Source organism: Panthera tigris, chromosome D1 (assembly GCF_018350195.1).
Source record: "Panthera tigris isolate Pti1 chromosome D1, P.tigris_Pti1_mat1.1, whole genome shotgun sequence".
NCBI classification, from domain to species: Eukaryota; Metazoa; Chordata; class Mammalia; order Carnivora; family Felidae; genus Panthera; species Panthera tigris.
The window spans coordinates 16,978,758-16,992,711 of NC_056669.1; the positions used below are offsets into that span (position 1 = coordinate 16,978,758).

Sequence of the window (13,954 nt, forward strand, 5' to 3'; positions counted from 1 at the left end):
GCAGCAGGGCCAGGTGCTGGCGTAGGCCGTTCTGGCAGGACTTCTCCGACTCCGGCTGGAGGGTTCGCCACGGGCCCAGCGGCAGCTTTCACAGAGCTGTGCCGCAGCCTGAGATTTGTCCCACGTGCTCCGCCCTTCTTCCCCACTCCTTCCTCAGGGCCGGACCTGTGTTGAGGCCAGACCTGCCTTCTGTCCCCTCTGCTTTGGCCTCCACAGGCCTTCCCTCCCAGGGAAGCTCCCGTCCATCACATCTTGTCATCTCTTCCAGGAGGCCTCGAACTAGCACCGGTGACACCGGGAACGGCCCGAGAAGGATAGGTGGCAACAGGTAACCTGGGCATTTGGGCCTGGCAGCAAGGAGGACCTGGGAGAAGCGCCCTGGTGGAGGGGATGCTCTGTCAGGCTCGGTGATTCAGCCGCTGGAGACGTGCAGGAAGCAGTGTCAGGGAAGTGACGGACTTGGCTGGTTATTTGGTGATGCTGGCACTTAGGGATAATGAGAAGCTGGGAGTCACCGACAGCGAGGGGCTCGATGTGAGAGCCGGAGGCCCTTGTAGGGGGAGACAGAGAGGCCCCACCTCCACCTGCAGCCGACCCAGCAGCGGGGCAGATCCAGGATTTGAGAATAAGCATCACAGAGCTCCAGAGATGCTTGGCCAAGCCAGGTGTGTTGTGCTAGGGCTCCGGCTGGGAAAATCTGGAACTCGGGAACTGAGGTGACAGTAAATGGATGTGTCCCCTCAGAGCACGCAGGTGGCCCACCCATCCCCGGCAAGAGTGAGCACCATTCCAGGCCGGAAGACGCTGCGGGGGTCTTCCCCCTGCAAGGCCACAGGTGCCTCCCTCGGGAGCTGCCCCACTTCTGTTCTGGGCTGCCAGGCTGATAACTGAAGATAAAGTCTGGAGTGACCCAGCTGGGGACAGCTGGCCTGATGAAAGAGGAGAGATGCCACCCAGGGAGAATGCGGTGGTAGGAATTAACTGGCTTGTCCCGGCAAAAACCAGGCTAGCGCTCCTGGGTTGGAGTTGGGAGGTTCTGGATCAAAGGGGCCAGAACCAAGGCTGGATAGGCAAGAATGCTTTTACTTGGGGGTGTCTTCACGGGACATGGGATTCAACACCCTGGCAAGGACCTCAGAGAACAGGGCAAATTCATTGCTAGGCGGCATGGCATTTGACGTGCTCATACCGCATTGGACCCTTGGTCTGTGGGACAAGAGCCAGGTGGAAACCTCTGGAAATGCCCCCACCAGCCAAGAGGGCAAGTCAAAAGTGATGTCATTGCTGAGGTCGGGGAGAGACTAATGCTGTCATTACAGCCCAGAAGGATACAGGGGTGGTCTCTGTCTTAGTTCCGTTTAACCCATAGTCTCTGCCCTGCAGAAACTGGATGGAGCCCAGAGAAGGATTGTTGGCTACCAGAGGCTTAATTGAATGGCAGCCCCATTTGTAGCTCCTGGACTATCCAAATGCCAGCAGAAGTACTAGCTCGGTGGCAATACTTTGAAAGCCTCCATAGGGTGCTGTGTCCCCAGCAGGGAAATACATGGGTCTGAAGACCCAAGGGAAAACAGGGGTGGCCCCACTGACCATCACTCCCAGTGGCCCAGCGGGGGAAGCTCTGTTTCCCAGCCTCACAACCGTGGGCCCTGGAGGGCAGAGGGCCCCACTGCACATTGAACTCAGGCTACTACCGGGGCACTTGCCTGCTGGTGTTCAGGCACCCTTCTTGGTGGAGCCCTTCTTGGTGGAGCTAATTGGCTCTGATCGGCAGGAGGAGGCGGGGCTGCTGTCACACAGGGAGGGATATGTGCAGGGCACAGGTGACTACTGGGGCTTCTACTTTAATGGTGAATGGGCACATGCAACGGCCCCCGGCTGAGCAGGGTGTGCTGGTCAAGGGCTCAGACTCCTCAGGAATGAAGATTTGGGTCGTGGCACTGGGAAAGCCACCGAGACCTGCCGAGGCGGTAGCTGAGGGAGAGGAATCTAGAAGGGGGGTGGAAAGGACAGATGCGTACCAGCTGTGACCCTGAGATCTTCTGGAGCGACAGGGGTCACGTCCCTCAGGAAGAGGGGCCCGCGTGGCACGGAGCAGACCTCCGTGGTGCCAGGGTGGACCATGGCGGCCGTGGACATGCGCCACTCAGGGCTGCTGTGGGCAGTGTGGCTGACGCAGCCGGAGCTGGATCCCTTGCCGTGTCTGTGCTGAGGTCACAGCCCTCCGGCTGCTCCCACCAAGGACTGAGCATGGCGGGGATCCCGTGCGGGACCGTTCCTGCGGGGGCAGGACTTTGCTAGCAGTGAATGAGTGACTGTGGCTCCAGGACCCTGCGGCCTGCCCCAAACTTTTGTAGAACGTGAGGCAACCCGAGACTCTTCCCACCCAACCCTCCTTCCTTCCCCACCCCCTTCCCAGGTGTCAGGCCTGAAGCAGGGGCTGACAACTCTCCCTGACTGCTCCCTCCTTGGTCCCTCACAGCTGCCCTCCCCCCCCCCCCCCCCCACTGCATCTAATCCCATCTGGGTGGCTCCTTCTTGAGAGACACAGTAGTTTCAGAACTCCGTCCCTCCAAAGGTCGTGGTGTCTAGTCTTCTGCTCCGAGCCTGGGCTTTGTCTCTCCTTCGAGACAAGGCAATGTCTCCTCCTGTTGGTCTCCTAGAGTTCATGGCTCCGCTCTGGAGCCTCTGGGAGTCCTTCCTGAGTTCTAGCCTCCGGAGCCACCAAGCACGGGCACTGGGCCACCCAGGCTCTAGTTGCTGGGCCCCTGGACCCCCTGCAGCCCTCTCACTCTCCTCCCCAGCCCTGCTTCTGCGAACAGTGCATGCTCCCTGCCTGGCTCCCTCTCACCACTTGTTGGGAAGGAGAATTGATGACGACATCAATAATGTGACTTGTATACAAGCCGCACTGCCAACAGACCAGAGCGCCGGGGATAAATCCTCTCCCGGCCCGGTAATTGCTCTGTGAGCCAAAAGGAATTACACTTCTTTTGGCGACAACACCACTGCCTCCCCAGGACACCAGAGTTGACCTCCCTACGCCACCCTACAGGCCATTCTCATGCGCACGCATCCGCCCCAGTGCCCTAGTCGCGTGGCCTCTGGGTTCGGGACCGTAGATGTCCCCATCATCTGGCCCCGTCTGCGCCGTGGCTGATTGGTAGAGGTTGGCTCGCTCTGTTCTGTGTCCCAAGTGGTCTTGTTGTGTTTCTTGAATGCATAAGCTCAATCGGGGTTTCCTTCAATCCGATATGAGCAGAGGCCGGGGAGGGAGGGCTAGGAGGGAGGGGACAGGGTCGGAGCCACGTGCCGAGGTTTGGGGCTTATAGGAGAGAGGTTGCAGGGGGAGTGTGATTGGGGGTGCGGGGCCGAGGCGGGCTGTCCTGGGGTGAGGGGCTTGTACGAGAGAGGGCGTGTGTGTGTGTTAAGTGTGAGCATGTGCTTTGTGGGGGGCTGAGGTGGTGGGGCTGTCCTTGAGCTGTCCGGCCCCTCCTGTGCCCCCAGGGAGGGCTCTGCGTGCCAGGCTGAGGGGGCAGCAGTCAGAGCGCAGGACTGGGAAGTCGTTAGTGGGGACTGGGGCCAGCCGGCTGCAGCTGTCCCGTTACATCACAGCGATTTTTATGCCGAGCCTGGGCCCCTCTTCAGGGGATCCCGTTGGAGGCTTCCGTGACTTTCTAAATCACCAGCCTCTCCCCCCTGTGCCTCAGCCCTCCCCCCGCCCCCATTTCTGCTTCTTTCCCTCCCTCCCCCCTTCTCTGTCCACCCAGGGCTCTGACAAGTTTACGGATTCTTGGCTAGGGCCTGAGCTGAGGAGCGAGGCTGATTTGGAGAATCCTAAACAGGGCATGGCTTTCTCCTTTCTGGAAATATCAGGGTCCCTGCACTCCCTCCTACCTTAACCATGCTCAGGCCTGGGAAGAATGTCCTTTCTCACCGTCCGGAGGAAGGGGTGGGTGAGCCGAATCTCTGTGTTTGTGTGGCCCAAAGTGACACCCAGCAATGAACTCAGAACGCCAGACCCGAGCTCTCAGGGGCTGGCTTGTGTGCTCTCTGGGTCCCTGGAGCTGAGGGACAGCCCGGCAGCGGAGCTGGGCATTCTGTTTCAGACAGGATGCCTGGGGCTGAAGGACGCTCTGCATCAGCTGGTTCCCACCCGGAGGCTCTGCAAGTCTCGAGGCTCCTGTTTTTAGGTGAACTCCCCACCGGTCTGCTCATCCTAGTGGCTGCTGCGTGGTTAGGGCCTGGACTTGGGAGCCAGGGGACCAGGGGTTTGAATAACGCTTTTCCCAGCGCTCTCTGGGTGATGTTGGACAAACCTCGCAACTCCACTGAGCCTCAGTTTCCTCCTCTAGAAAATGGGGGCGATAACAGGACTTAACAACGTAGGTGGTGGTGAGGGTTGAACAGAACAGTGTTTGGAACCTCCCCACATAGCAACTGCTCACGCCGCCATTATGGTCCCTTCTGTTGGAATTGACAGGACCACGCAGTGCAGCCTGGGACGCAGGGTTGGGCGTGCACCCTCACTTGGGAAGGGGCTGTCTAGCTGCTGTCTAAGGAGCGGACTTTGTGTCCCCAGCGTGTCCTAGCTTGCTTCCAAATCTCTAGGCTGGTTGAGGAACAATAAATGGCTGGGGGTCTCCTTACCCCCTGCATAGAATCAGAGGGTAGGGGCTAGGTTGGTCCTCTGGGCTTGGCATCCTGGGAACGCTACCCCCACCAGGGGCTGGATTTGGCATCTCAAGATGGGCTCACTTTGGCTCTCCCAGCAGAGAGGGAGGATGGCTGTGCCCTGAAGACAAAGGCCTGGTTCTCCCACCAGTGCCAGGAGAGAATGTGTTATCTTTGGGCCCAGGTGGTCTGGCCTGGGTCTCTGGGCTGGTGCCGTCTAGGTGCCGCCCCAGCCCCCATGTCTGCTGAAAGGCAGAAGCTGTGGGCAGAGATGGCAGCCATTCGAGTGGACGCTGGCCCTCTGAGCGGCTGGGAGTGGGGCCAGGAGGAGGGGCCGCTGCTGGCTTTTGGGTGGTCGTTGGCAGGACTGAGGACTGGGGTGCAGGACGCAGAGATGGAGGGCGGGGCTTGGGGGAGAGAGAGTTGGGCTTCAGGTTGGGGTTCCACCCCACTGGAAGCCCCACTCTCCTGCCCTGGTCTGTCAGCATCCGAGACCCCGCTTTGCCCAGGGAACCCGCTGCCACCATGAAGGGCCACCCCTCCCCTCCCTAGTGGGCTGACCTGTGCCTTCCCTGCCCCATCTCCTGGGCTTCCTCTGCCCTCTTTCCCTCTAGGCAGCTGGGCTCGTGGCCAGGCTGAATGGAGCTGGGTTTGGGGAACCCTCCCGGAGGTTCGGTGGTCCTTACCGAGGGGCAGTAGGAGGGGGAGGTTCCCAGGTCATAGTAGGGGGTCTGCAGGACCAGCTGTTGCATTTCTTTTTCTTCCGGCTGCACCTGCTGCTTCCCTGGCTCCAGGTGGAGAATCTGGAAGAGAAGGAGGCCAGCGGCTGGCTACCCGGCCTATTCCCTGCACCCTGCTCCCTGCAGCCGTCTTGGACCCCCCCCAGTCTGGTTCCCATGCATCCCCATCCTGGCACTCACCACGCTCGTGGCTGTCTGGGAGGCACAAGTGATCAGCACAGGGTCAGGCATCTGCTGGGTACTTGATTTTTTTTTTTTTTTAATGAATGAATGCACCGAGCAGTGGAGGAAGAGCTTCCCCTGTGGGCCCTGGGCAGGGAGGGAGGATCCTAGTTTGTCGTTTCTGTAGGGGGAGGGGAAAGCCTGGGCCATGGCCTCTCACCCAGGCCTGGCCTTTTGGGAACTGGCCAGGGTTAGCATCGTGCTGGGGACTGGTTAGAGGCCCATGCATGTGGGAGGGCTCTGCCTTCAGGTGGCCATCTCCCAGTTTTCCTCCCCAGCCCCCCATTCCAGGGCCTCAGGCCCACCTGGATGTCCTCAGGTGCAAGGTGGCTCTGCCTGTGGTGGGGAGGCTCCAGCTTCTGGGAGGAGGGCATTGAAGTCCTGGGGGAACAGAATAAGTCTCACATGGGGGTTCTGTTCCAGGCAGGCCATCTGACAATCCTGGTCCCTGACGGCCCCCCAGTGCTCTGCTCCTAGGCAGCTTCCCAGATGGTCTGAGCTTGGGGTGTGGTTACTCAGCATAGCTGGGTAGAGGCTGAGAGTGCCCCTCCTATCTCTCTGGGCATCTCTGCTCCCAGCCCAGCCTGTCCCTCCCTCCAGCTCGGGTATGGGAACCGTGTGAGACTCCGGTGTCCTGGCCTGGAGAACAGTGGGAAATCCCGAGGATGCATTCGGGCTACGACCAGGGTGACGGGAGCAAGACCTCAAGTGCAAAGCTTATGGGGGCCCCAGAAGTGTCAGTCATCACGATAAATAATAGTTGAATACAATATATTTAAAACTAAAATTAATGCAAAAAAGTCCAAGACGAACAAAGTATCAGCATTTTAAAATAAGGTAGGAGAAGGGCGCCTGGGTGGTTTAGCTGGTTAAGTGTCTGCTTTCGGCTCAGGTCACCATCTCATGGTTGGTGAGTTCAAGCCCCACCTTGGACTCTGTGCTGTCAGCACAGAACCGGCTTTGGATCCTCTGTCCCCCACTTCTCGCTGCCCTTCCCCCGCTCATGTGCGTGCACGCTCTCTCTCTCAAAAATAAAAATACTTAAAAAAAAATAACATAAAAGTTTAAAAAGTAGGATTAGTATTACTGATTTTTCCTTTCACCTCATGCTCCAAAATAGCTTGCAATGATACTATTTCTGATCCTGTCTTGACTTAACATGTTGACATTCCGTTCATCATGGACTTTTGCCTTCACCCTTTGTCAGCGGCTGGGGTGAACGTGTGTAAAGCATTTAACCTGTGTGCCTCATTTCCTCATCTGTAAACCGTGGATTATAATCGCACACCTGCTTCTCAGAAAGGGCAGCGGCAGCTGAAAGGGGGCGTCTGGGTGGGCCGATGGGTGGGCTTGCCAACACTCACCCGCCACAGTCCGGCTCCATCTGGTTCTTCTGCTGTCGGTGATGCAGTATGAAGATGGCAAGAGCCACGCCAAGGATGAGGACAACGGCCACGGTACCCCCTAGAAACCTGGCCACATTTCCAGGGTCTTCCTGGGGGAGGGGCTTTTCTAGAGCCGAGAGAGGAAGGTGGAGAGAGAGAGAGGTTGAGAGAGAGAGAGAGAGAGAAAGAGAGGGAGAGGACTCTCGGAGTCAGAGAGGTGGGCACAAAGCAAGAGAACCAGACCCTGAGGCAATGCCCCAGCCTGGTCCCCCTCCCCCTCCCCTGTCGTGCCCGTCCTCCATCCCGCTCCAGTTCTGGGAGGGGCTGGCCCAGTTAGGGTGGGGTAGACCTCCTACTCTGGCTCCCCAGGGCCCCATAATCTCAGGCTCTGATCTGGGGATCTGGGGCATGGAGATGGGGGTGGGGGGTGGGGAGCCAGGGCAGGCAGAGGGGTGCTCAGAGATGGGGGTCCCCACCCCCTAATTCTATCTCTGGCCCTGCAGGGAAGATTCCTGTTGAGGAGTTTAATTTTCTTCCCCTCCCTACCCAATTAAACAAGCAAATGAACTAATTGGTGCTTTGCCCTCCCAGCTCTGGAGAGGGAGGGAGGACCGGAGGGAAGGCAGACACGCCGAGATTGCAGGGGGACCCTGGGTTGGTGGCAAGCCAAGTTTGTCCAGCGTGGAAGCTGAAGAACTCAGAGGGCCTCCGTCTAAGCCCCGGGGGCTGTCTGGACATACCTGGCTGTTCTCCCAGGAGCATTAGCCCCACGGTCAAGAGTGGGGCTGGGGTGCAGGAGCTCCTCGCCACCTGCTCTGTGGTGGGTGGGGCAAATCACTCAATCTCTCTGGGCCTGGGAAAGCAAGGCGTCCTGGGGGTTTGTGAAGGTTTGTTGACTGATTTCTCAGCCTGAGCCAGAGCCACTGGCTGTCCCTGAGGGCGAAGACGCCACGGGGCTGCTGGAAAGGCGTCTATGGCAGGAAAGTGGGGAGCACACGCTGCTTTCTGGCCCGGCCCTGCTGCCCCAGGTTGGCATACAAGGCCACGGCCACGCCAGGCTTTCTTTTCCCTCCCTCTGCTGGGCTCCATTTCTCACCTCTGACCCTTACATCATGCAGGGAGGGAGGGACTGGTGGGAAAATCATAAATGCTTCCTCCCCTCTTTCCTCCCCGCACCGTATTATATATAATTAAACACAAGAGCACCTGAATAGGGATGCTAAATTGCAGTTTGCAATAAACATCATGGAGCCAATTTTCCTGAAGCGGGATTGACAAGCACCCGCCTCTCTCTGCTCCATCCCAGTGCCCTGACTGAGGCGGTGCCCGCGGGAGACCTCAGCACCAGCCTGGCTCCCAGCGAATCCGCAGCCCCTCTCTGGCTGGGCTGCTGTCCATCCCCAGCCGGTGGGCTGCGGCCCCATTGGGAGGGCAGTGTCTGTGTGTATCATGGGGACTCAGGAGCCCCAGACACCCTGGACTCTGTGCCAGCACCGTCTCTTCTTGACTGTCACAGCCCCCTGGGTGGGGATAACTGCCATCGGTTAAACAAACCTGCCCCCTTTTCTCCAAACCGTAGCATCTTACCACCCCACCCTCCTTCCTGGCCTTTCTTCCTTATCCTCAAACCTTCCTGCTTCCTCCCCTGCCGTCTTCCAACTCTGCTTCTCCTTTGGTTTTGCAGGCACTTCTTTGCTCCTCTGCTGCGTTCCAGGCACTGTTCTGGTGCCGGGCAACAGAAGGGCACAGGCCCTGCCTCTGAACGCCGCTGGGTCCCATTCATCTTCCTTCTGCCTCGTGGACAGTTCGCAAGTACGGCTGTGCCTCCCTGGCTCCGGTGCCTCCACGCCGGTCCACACCGCCAGCATCCGGACCTAGCCTCCCTGCTCCCAGTCTTGTCCCCTCTGAGCCCTTCTCCACCCTGAGCCTGAGTGACCTTTCTAAAATCAAAACTCATCAGGCTACATCCCTGCTTAAAACTTTCCAAGAGGCCCTCGTGGCCCCAGCAAAGTGTCTGAGCTTCAAGGCTTTGACCTGGACCCTGCTCATTCTGGAGGAGGTGACTCAGTGCTTCCCATGGCTCGGCTTGTGCAGCCCACCCAGGCTACTTGCAGGTCCCAGTGGCGGTGGCGAGGCGGGGGTGGGGGGGGGGCGCGTCCCCTGCTCCCTCCCTCCACCAGGCTCTTTCTCTCATGCACCCTCCTCGCCAGGCCAACCAGTCCTCTGGGGGAACCCTCCCTTCTCCTTGGCTGGAATGGGCGTCTTCCTTTTCTGATATGACCGTGAATGCGTGTCTGGTTAGTCTCTGTCCCCCTAGTCCTCTGCACAGCACCTAGTATGTGGGAAGTTCTCCGGAAGGGTTGACGAATCAGTCAATGCTCGCTTGAACAAAGGCAGCTGGCGGTTCCTGAGCCCGCCTGTCCCTTGGAATCTCCGCTCCCACCGGGGGGTACAGAGTCTTCAGCCCCTCTGCGCTGGACCTGGGAATTCTGTTTCTGGGGGCACAACCCAAACCTATCTCCCCGTTTCCTCTCCGCACAGCGGAGGCAGGCTGGCGCTTCAAAGGACTGGGTGGGCAGAGCAGTGGGGGAAATGAACAAAGAGGCATTAGCACAGGTACCGGGTCTGGCTCACACGGTTCAGGTTTCTCTCCTCCCACAGCCAGCTCACCATGGGGCTTGGGGGCGACCCCATGGGGGAATCCGGGCAGGAGGGAGAGACAGTTTCACATCGGCCCTGCCTCGGCTCCCTGCTTCCAGGTGACCTCCCCCTGGAACTCTGGAGCCACTTCAGCAGAAGAGGGAGGCAGCTGTCCTTCTAAGGGGCCTTCTGTCGTGCTTACGGTACAGACAATAACATGGTAAGTGAGATTGTGAATGCGCCAGTGTGGGCATCGGGGAAAGGATCATAATGGGTGGGATGCTGTGGGCAAGGCCTCAAAGGTGCCAGGACCAGAGTGGATAACTCTGGTTTTGTTCCCTCCCAGCTGCCCTCTCTGCATGTCCCACCCTCACAAAATAGGAGTGCAAGATCCCAAGAGCCCCTGGGCCCTGCCTGATCCCCCTGGAGGGTGCCCCCCTGGTGGAAGACATAATAGCAGAGGAAGAATGAGAAATGGAGACTAAGGAAAGACAAGGAGAAGAGATTGGCCTGAAGTCTGGGCCAGGCACCTGGGCTGATGTGGGGTTGGTTTGATCCTCACATCAAGCCTGTAAAATTAGATAAATGTTACTCTCAAGGAGGAAAACAAGACTCAGAGAGGTTAAGTAATTTGCTCAAGGTCACCCAGCCAGTCAGTGGCAGGGTGGGCACCGGAACCTGCATCTGTCTGACATTCTCTGATGAGGCTGCGGGTTTTCTTAGTAATCCTGGTCCCTCGTATGGCAAGAAGCAGTTCCCCCACCCCCCTTGACAGACACATCCCTACCGACCCCCTCGCCTTGGGTTGCTTTGTGTCTGAGCCTCCCCTTGACAGCTGTGAGGTGGGGGCCCAGCGCTGGCCCCAGCTGGAGCCCTGGCACTGAGCCCTCAGACATTCTCTGGTTACACCGGGACGAATCCGCTCCCCCAGCCCCAGCTCCACAGGCTTGAGGGCAGGGCTGGTCACCTACAGGCAGCCGGGCCTGGCTGGGGCTGGAGTGCAGGGCCTGGGAGAGGGGGGATCAGTGTGCGAGGGAGGAGGATCTGGAGAGCATCTCCTGGGAGGCGGGCTGGGTGCTGGGCTGAGGCTGGTTGTGTTGGCCTTATCCTACTGAGAAAGCTCACAGAGGTCAAGTTGGTTGTCCAGAGTCCCACAGCCAGGAACGCCACAGCTGGAATCGGACAAGGTCGACTTCTGAAATCCCTCTTTCTCCTTTTGTCCGCAGGGGCTGGTGTCTCTGTGACCCAGGAGCCCCTCCCCAGGCAGCGCCTGCCCTCGCCCTGGCTCAGGCCCCAAGGACCACCTGCCTCTGGCCTGTATCTAGGGCCACACCAGTGACATCTCCAAGCCTCGGTGTTCTCACCTGTCACATGGTGACGTCACACCTGGCTTTCCTGCCCTCTGACTGAGCAAGTGAAATCCCCAGGTAGGACATAAACACAGACCTAGGTTCCAGTCTGGGGGGCTGCAGGCCAGGGAGGGTCAGGGGCTTCTTGGCTCTTCTTCAAACCAGATCTGCCCTCCGCCCTGAGGCCCCAGGGTGGGGAGTGTGAAAAGCTCGGATCCCACCCAATGTTCAATAATCCCAGCCTGCTTCTCCCCACCTCGCTCTCAGCCAGATCTCCGCGGTCCTGAACACCCGCCCTAGGTCAGTAGGTCAGTGACTTCACAGCGTGCTCGCTTGCTCCGCCCCCTGCCCCTCCTTCAGTTCAATAAACTTGTCCCGAGCACCTTCTATGGTGCCAAGCGCTGTGACAGGTGCTGGGGGGCTTGCCCCTGGCTCAGGGGCAGGGAGGGGAGTCAGAAATGTACACAAATAAGCACCGTCTTTTGTGATTCCTCAAAACAAGTCTGTCCAAGGCCCAGGACAGGTGTAGAGAAGATTAGCTCCGGGAGTTCATGGCTTCACACAGGAGGGGCCTTTTGAGCAGGGTTTTGAAAGCGTACGAGGAGTTTACCAGGAGAAAAGGAGACGGGCATTGAAGGCAGCGCGAGGAGCGGTGCAGGGACACGTGTGTGAAACGTGGGCTGTATGAGGGAAATTCCAAGGACTGGATCTGCTGGGAAATGGGATGCGAGGGGAGACGGGCAGGACAGGAATCTGGGGCAGGGGAGGAGGCAGACCCCACTCAGAGGTTTAGATTTTACCCGGAAGTAATGTAGCACCTTCTCTCCTGCTCCCCCTGCCTGGGGACAGAAACACTGCCTTCTCAGGAGCTGGACTGACCAGGGCTCCCTTGTGGTTGCCTCTTAATGAGCCCCTCGGGGCAGCACCCGGCTGTTCTGCTCACAGAGCTGTCCTGGGGGCGGGGGCCACCCTCAGCATCCTGTGACGCAGGCACAACAGGTGTTTCTGGGGGACCAGGGGTTTAGAGGAGGCTGGGTGTCTGGATTTGGCCCCAGTGCCCCAAGGTAGGACAGGCCGGTGGAGGAGGGGCTGTTTATACTGCCTAGGGCCTGCCTGGTGGGTCAGAGGCCATCTGGCTATTTCCCCAGCCCAGGTGTGCAGGAGTGGCTCCTTCCTGACGGCCAGAGGCAGGTGGCAAGGGCTTGAGCGAGGGCGCTCTGGACCACTCTCCCCTCTCGGGAAGGTCTGAAGGCCCCCCAGCAGTCTCATGGGTACCCCGCATTTCTAAGTGCCAGACGGAGGCAGGGCTCCCAAGATCCATTTTAACCTTGTCGCCGTACAGAATGTCAACTGTGAGAATACAGGTCCTGATCCACAGGCGATAGGGGGCTTCTGACCGCACAGGCCGGGGCACCACTGAGCCTGGGACAGTGAGGGGCAGGGAGCTTCTGGCACAGCCCTCTGCACTAGGGAACAAGCACTGGTATCCCTGTAGCTCTGTGGCCTTGGCATCGAGACCAAGCTCCCAGCCTGCCCTCCAGGGCCCCGCGTGAACTCCCTGCCGGGCCGCACATCCCTTCCGCACAGCCTGGTTGTGCGTTCCGGCTTGCTCCAGATCTCTGCGTCTCTCTCTCTTTTCAATTCTTCCTTCCCGGGACTCCTGGGTGGTTGCTGTAGTGCCCCACTTGGAGATTGTGGAAATCTCCTCCCCTTTGCCCGGGAGCAGACGTATCCCTCTCTTCTCCAGTTTGGCCCCTACGGGAGGCACTTTCCTCTGACCCAGGGAGGTGAGGGAACCCACCCAGAGGGCTGGAACTGATGTAGCCAGCCAGTGGTTACCTTGGACTCAGCCAGGCCTCTGCCTTGGCCTTTCCTTGGGCTATAGAGGCAGGAGGCCTGGCCCGTTAGCTTATAGCCTGAGGTGGCCCTGGGCTGGCGCTGGGCTTGAAGCTGGGGGAGTCCCCCGCCTGCCTCTTCCCTGGGGTGGGCTCCGGGTCGCTCCCTCTGCCTTGGACTGCGTTGCACTTCAGCCCTGTATCTGCCCTGGTGTATATCAGGATTAGCGCAAATAGCCTTTTCTCTTCGGCCACAGAATTTGCTAGGTTCTGAACCCAGGTGGCGGTCCCTTTGCGGTCACCTTCTTCAGGCCTCCTAGTTGGAGCCTGGAGGCTCCAGGTTGCTGTAGCCCTCCCTCTCGTCTCCCTCGCCCCTGACTTCCGTTCCGCCTGTCTCGAGCAGACGCGGATTATGGAAGGTGCTCGGCACAGTGATTGGCACATAGTCGGCATGTAACACGTGCTCAGTAGTTTTGTTGTTACTATTCAATAAATGTAAATTGATGGTGATGACGTTGTTGCTGACGGTGATGTCGGTGCTGATAATGACAGTGATGATGTTGGTCCCTGGAAGCTTGGCGTCTTTACCCAAAGCCCATGGGCCCCGTTACCCCCGAGGCCACACTGGGATATCACTTTTATCGTACGCATATGCATTTTTACTTCAATGATCTCATTTGAGCCTCCACCCCTTTGCCTCTGTTGTCAGGTGGGTAAGTGGAGGCTCAGAGAAATTTAGGAAAATGCTCAGGGTCACGCAGCTCACTGGTGATGGATATGGGACAGGAACCCAGGCATCCCCTTCCTCAGGGCAGTGCTCTGACCCGCCCCCTCGAGGACCCTGACTGGGGCCTTTTTCCTGCCCTCTGCTGCCTCCATTTCTAGGTATATCTGCGGAGGAAGACAGGCCAGCTGTCTTGAGTTTGCCGCTTACGTAGCTGTATAATCTCGGGCAATTAGGAAACCTTCTGAGCCTCAGTGTCTTCACCTGTAAAATGGGAATAACAGGGTTGCTGTCAAGTGTAAGTGAGGTAATGGATGTTCAGGCTCAGGCCCTTAGCACGGTGTCTGTGCCTACTTACAGCTAGGAAGCTTTGTTTCTAGAAGGG

At 58.7% G+C, this 13,954-nt stretch overlaps 1 long non-coding RNA gene across 1 annotated transcript in view; it reads left to right on the plus strand.

Annotated features, from left to right (window-relative positions):
- The first annotated feature begins 259 nt into the window (after positions 1-259).
- LOC122231102 overlaps positions 260-13,954 on the plus strand; it is a 28,153-nt gene continuing 14,458 nt past the window's right edge. Inside the window, exons 1-4 of the long non-coding RNA XR_006208245.1 lie at positions 260-328; positions 8,706-8,833; positions 9,781-9,881; positions 10,888-11,088. This is a non-coding gene — a long non-coding RNA (uncharacterized LOC122231102). The remainder of the gene's footprint in view (positions 329-8,705; positions 8,834-9,780; positions 9,882-10,887; positions 11,089-13,954) is intronic.